The following is a 5,944-nucleotide window of genomic DNA, read 5'->3' as shown; positions in this document are numbered from 1 at the left end:
CAAAAAGACAGGGTAGAAGAAAAATAGAGTACAACTTTACTATAGACATTACAAGGGTTATTCGATGGAATCTCAGGGGGAGGGGGGGTCACTCATGAATATATGTATATATAAAAATAAGGGGTTTTTAAAACACCATTTTTTACATACAGAAGGGTGTCGTATAAAGAGGTTACTTATAGATGGAATAGAAAAGGGTTGTGTTTTATTCAAGAAAAATTCACAAATTAGGATATTTAAAAATAGGCCATGAATGCACGTTATATAGAGGATATATACATAGTGAACCGCCCAAGGATGGAATGAGGTGTAATTATTGATGTATAAAGGGTCATTGATAAAGTATGATATATGGGTATGATTGGAAAATTATAAAATTTAAATATTGACCCTTATTCTCTAAGAAAATGAAGGTTGCATGCAATGGATAATAGCATGCTACCTATTACAAGACCTTGTTGTAGTAGATCTGAGATAACTTTATGTAGAGAAATCAGATCAAGGTGTTTGATACATAGAAACGGAGTTCTTAATGAGTACTTTCAAGTTTATAGGACACTCAATATTGACCATAATTGAGAATCAAATTTGGTATAAAACAGAAGGTTGCATGCAAAAGCTGTTTGGATTGGAACAAGTCACAATTGGCTAAACTTTAGCCAAGCTAGCTTCCAAAAGATGAGGGGACTCTTTCACAACTAAAGCTGGCCTCTAAGAAGCTTCATCATCTCCATTGGCAACTTGCACCTTAAGAAGTTATTGTAATCCTGTGGAAAAAACACTTCCACTTATCCATGACTACTCTATTGATGAAGCTATGTGTATTGCCATTGTCTATCAATATAAACACATCCTTGCCATGAAGTTTGTCTTGAATGTGTAGTGTAGTAGGACTTCTTGATCTTGTCCAAGCATCCAATGAGATAGAACAAACAGTGGTAGGATGTAAATCACTCTTTCCACTAGTATCCAAAGACATATAACCACCTAGGTCAAAGGATAAGGTGTTTATAGGGTCAATGAACTCTTCTTGACCAAATTCCTCATCAATATCATCAAGTTTTCAGCAGCCATCATTAAGGCATTTGCATACTCATGATCATCCCTTGAATCCTCAAATACTAACATAATTTCAACCTTTGCTTTTGCATTTCGGTAGGCACATTTTGTGGCATGTTTAGCTATATATTTTTCACCGCATTTAAAACAAAGCCCTTTCTCTTTTTTTTCCTTATACAAGTCCATATGAATGGATTTTTGGCTACCAAAAGTTGAAGCATTTTTATTCTTGATGTCCCCTTGTCTATTATTACCTTGCTATCTTGAAGCATTGAAGGTGGGTTATGTGTACAGGTGCCAAAGGAGACTCCTCCTTGTTGCTTTCAAGGAGGGGTTGTTGGGTACTTTGAAGGCTAACCTAGACATGACCAACGTATATTGGAAAAAAGGGATTTTCATCTGGATTGATATAAGTGAGGAAGTGATCAATTTCTAAATAGTCAGAGAAGTGGCCAATGAATTCGTACTAAATGGGGAGGAGACCATGATGATCCACTAGGTATTAGATCAGCTAAAGGAAAAATAGTAGACCTCTCTTATTGTAGACACTGAGTATCCCCTTTGCTTTAGGAGTGTTGAATGGCATATTACCACCACCATAACTAGCCCCAAATTGTCCTTCTATCACAGCAGCTCTTTATTGTCCAAAAGACTCTCCTTTGCTATCTATAATGTGACTGAAATGAGGTATCCTATGACACTTTCGAGGGTACCTTTCAACTAACTCAATGGCCTTGAAAAAATCTGAAGGAGATTTTGCAGAAACATCAGCCGCTAACAATTGGGGATCCAACCCATATTTGTATTTGTGTAGCTTGGCATCATCACTAATTGATTCCACATACATGGTAAGGTTGAGGAATTGATTGGCATAGTCCCGAACAATGAGATCACGCTACTCTAGGATGTACCATTGATGAATAAGCTTCTCTTTTTCCATGGGTGACACAAAAACTTGCGCCATAAGTTCCTTGAATTCATCCCAAGTGTCCACTTGCTAATTTTCTCTTTTTATATACTACCACCATGTGTGAGCAAACCCTTCCATGTGTATAGTGGCAAAGTGAATCTTTTGATCATCGCTCCTTGGCAAAATGTCAAAGTAATCCTCAAGTTTTGAGAGCCACTCATCAAGTTTGATGGGGGATGATGATTGATCATTGAACATAGAGAAAATGATCTTATCCCTTAGTTCCCATTCATGGTGAGAGGGTTGTCCAAACTATCCAAACTAAGGCTGATCAGTATGGTTGCCAAGGAAGATGCTATTATTGGAATAATTTCTTTCAAAAGGTGTTAAAATCTTGTGGAAGGCATGGGACCTTGTGAAACTTGAGAAGTACTCCGTAGTGCATTGCATGTTGGTTATTTTTGCCTATGTCAAGGCTCTCTATGCTCAAAAATGCTAGTAGGAATACCCATTTTCCCCAAGATACCTTGAGAGCTTACATTTACTGATGGGAGAGCCACACTTTCAACATGTACATATGATTTGTCCTCTTGATCTTTTCCTTTCATCTGAAATTCCATCCACTTAGTGAATTGGCCAACAACTATATCCATGATGGCTCACATTTGGTGCATTTCATTCATCATTTCTGCATGGTTGATTGTGTTTACTACTATGCCTTCCATCATAGCTTCATGTTTTTCCATCATGGCTTCATGTCTTTCAGCATGTCTTGTTTTGTGCAAGTATAAGGTGTGATTTAGAGCATTAAGGCTTTCCATGTCTTGCAATGTAAAAGTCCACGTGGGAAAATAATTGATTGGGCTTTTGAAAAAAAAAATTATTTTATTTCCCCCCTTATCCCTCCAGCCGACTGACGAGCTGGAGGGGGGGAGGGGAATAGAAGGAGTTACGTAGCTCCTTGGTGGAGCTTGTGGAGGGAGGGAGGGCATGCATGTTGACACGCAGAAGGAGAAGATCCCCCTCCCTCCACTATTTAAACGAGGGGAGGGGAGGGGCCGCAGGACAGAGAAGGCTGGGGGGGAGACCGTGAGGAGAATCGACGCCGTTGCCAAAGTTCATATCGCTGTGAAGAGAGAGGGGACAGGACGCTGTTGATTGGCCGCCAGGGCAGCAGATAGGAGCCGCCTCTAAATTCCCCCCGTCAGGTCGGACGACCATAATCACCCCCCCAAAGCTTCTAGAAGCTTGGAAGCTTCCAAAGGGGGGGGCCTCTTTAAACCCCCTTCCTATACCCTACTACCCCCTTTGTTATTTTTTTTTCCCGGGGTTAAAATCCCTTAAGCCCCCTTTCATTTTCCCCTCCCCCGTGCTAAAACCCTTTCCCCTGGATTTCAAAAATTTTCACCCCCTCCTTGTACGTTATGAAGTCCTTTTAACCCCCATATCTAAAACCCTTTTCCATGGGTATTAGAACCCCCTCTGCCGGGATTTAAATATCCCTTAAATCCACTTTCACCCTCGTACTAAAGCCCCTTTTCTTTCACTTGGAGTCACTTTTTCCCCATGAGCACAAAGGCCTTAAGGGTCTTATTACTTCTTTACCTGTGTATAATCCCTAAAAGACCTATCCCCTTGGCTTTTGGAATCACCCCCTTCCTGTGGCCTCTTAAAACCACTTCTCCCGTAATTAGCCCTTAAGCCTTTACCTTGGCATCAAAAACCTTTCACCCTCCCCCATATGTAAGCCCCCATAAGCTCTTTTTCTCCAAGTTTGACCTAAGGGTCCTTAGACCCTTACTTATAATCTTTACGGCTATTATTTTTCCTTAAAGCTCTCCTACACCTTGTGTCTTCTCCACACCTTGTTATTTCCGTTCGTGCAAGCTTACAAAGACCATTAAGCCTTCCCCATGGCTTCAATGGGTCTTAGTTGTAAAAGTTTCTAAAAATACCCTTTTCAATTCCCGAATTCAAGGAGGGAACCTTCCAAAAACTACTTTGACGAACGGTGCAAGGAGCGACGGTGGAGTTCTAAGGAGAAGTTGTAAAGCTGCTTCCACATTCGACGGACCACACTTGTGATGCCTCCTAAGAAAGTCCAAGGCGTAGCCGCGGGAGGGTCATCTCCCGATATCCATGTGGATATCTCACCTCAAAGCCAGGTTGTCTTCTTGATGTTAATTCGGGTTTTAGTCAATCATGAAAAGAAAATTTATTAAGGAAATATATATATTTGTTCAAATTAATTCTAACGAAGGAGTTAGCTTATGAATGACAATGTATTCAAATTAGCTTTCCTCAAATTGCATCAAGCATTATAAAATAATAGGCAATACTATTCATTTACTATAGTATTATAGTCCTAAAATGAAGAAATTATATCTTGCTCCATTAGTCTTATTCTTTTCGCAACGAATCATGGCAAAATGGCTAAATTCATGAAAGGTTTCTTTCGATGCTCAAATTACTAGAGAGTTATCTTTGCTAGTTGCAAGGCAACTGTTGTTAATTGGCATGAGTTTATCTTTAAAGAAAACAGAAGTTAAATGTTAGAAATTAACAAGTATAAAAATTAGACATACGAAATCATTTGGGAAGAAAATGTAATGGGGAATTGCTGGATGATACTTTATTAACACTTTTCCCCTGAAAATTGAGGACTTGGAACAAATAAAGTGTGTATTCACCAATTCCTTAGCTAGGTATTTGTCCCAAGGAGTATCGTCACTCTTTGTATCATCATGGCATTATGCTATATGCCAAATTAAACTGTATTGATTGAGAAAGTAATCAAAGATAGTAAAACCGTGACAAGACGAGTAAGATTACCTTCCTAAAGCCGACCAAACCAATCTTTCTAAAAGATAACCGAACCAATCTAAACATAGAAACATTCATACCCTAAAACACTGGACTACTTACCTTACCACAAGGACAATAAATTCATAAAGATAAGAAATTAGGGTTCGTCCCTAAGGTTCTCAAATGAAGAAACCCTAGGCCTGACATACGTCAGATTAAGGAGTCTAAACAGATTATTCCATCGTCTGACTTGCGCAACATATATGAAATCATTTTGTGATTGATTCACAAGAAGAAAAGGAAAAAACCCTTTTCAAAGACGGCAGATCCTTACGCAAGTTATCTTGCAAAAAGACATAGTTTTTGGATATCCTTCAAAATAAGAAAAGTTGTAAAATAGAAACTAGTATATCTAAGGTACCTTAGGGTTAACCAAGCTAGGTATACCCTACATCCGAATATAAGGGATCTTGCCAAGTTACAAGACATCTTAAGAACGACTGCTGATACACTCAAAAAGGAAAGAACACTTCTTTAGCAGTTTGCCATACAACTGGGTTGGTTAATGGAAATGTTTGTGCTTGCTAAAGATTTTAGGTTTTGTTTGATTTATGAATTACAAATTAAATAAGTATCTATACTTCAGGTTAAAAGCCTGAAGGGAGAGGCAGCTTCAGTTACCCCCGACTGCCTGCCTGACCCTAACCAAGGGGGTTGTTTGACCGTGCCGGGAACGTGGACCGAACCCGCCGTGAGAGGTCTCTCCGTTGAGTTCTACTTGGAGCAGGAGGACGCTTGGGTGCCAGGGGGGGCTCTGGCCGTAAATCCCTCGCCTTCCGGGCCCTACACAAGGGACTAATGCGACTCGGGACTGGATCCCAAGGCCCGCATACTATTTGACGGGCGAAAGCTTGGAATAGTAATCCCTGGAGATTACTTGTTAGCCTCCGGGCAGATTATGGACAAGCCTACGGGCGGAACTTCTTGTAATCCAAAGACAAAATGATGAGATGCTGAAAGAACTTACTTGATATTGTTTTTATATGTCACGTGATAAAGATTACGTGAAGGAACCAGTGCTTAAACAAGATTAATTAAAGAAGTTGATTGTTATATGTCAAATTAATGTGTTAGATAATTACATAACTAAAACAAACCGAGGAAAGTGCA

This window comes from Lygodium microphyllum, chromosome 8, assembly GCF_053477565.2.
Source record: "Lygodium microphyllum isolate KBCC chromosome 8, Lygodium_microphyllum_v1.1.10, whole genome shotgun sequence".
Lineage (NCBI taxonomy): Eukaryota > Viridiplantae > Streptophyta > Polypodiopsida > Schizaeales > Lygodiaceae > Lygodium > Lygodium microphyllum.
The sequence above is the reverse complement of the archived record's forward strand: the minus strand, read 5'-3'. Positions refer to the sequence as shown.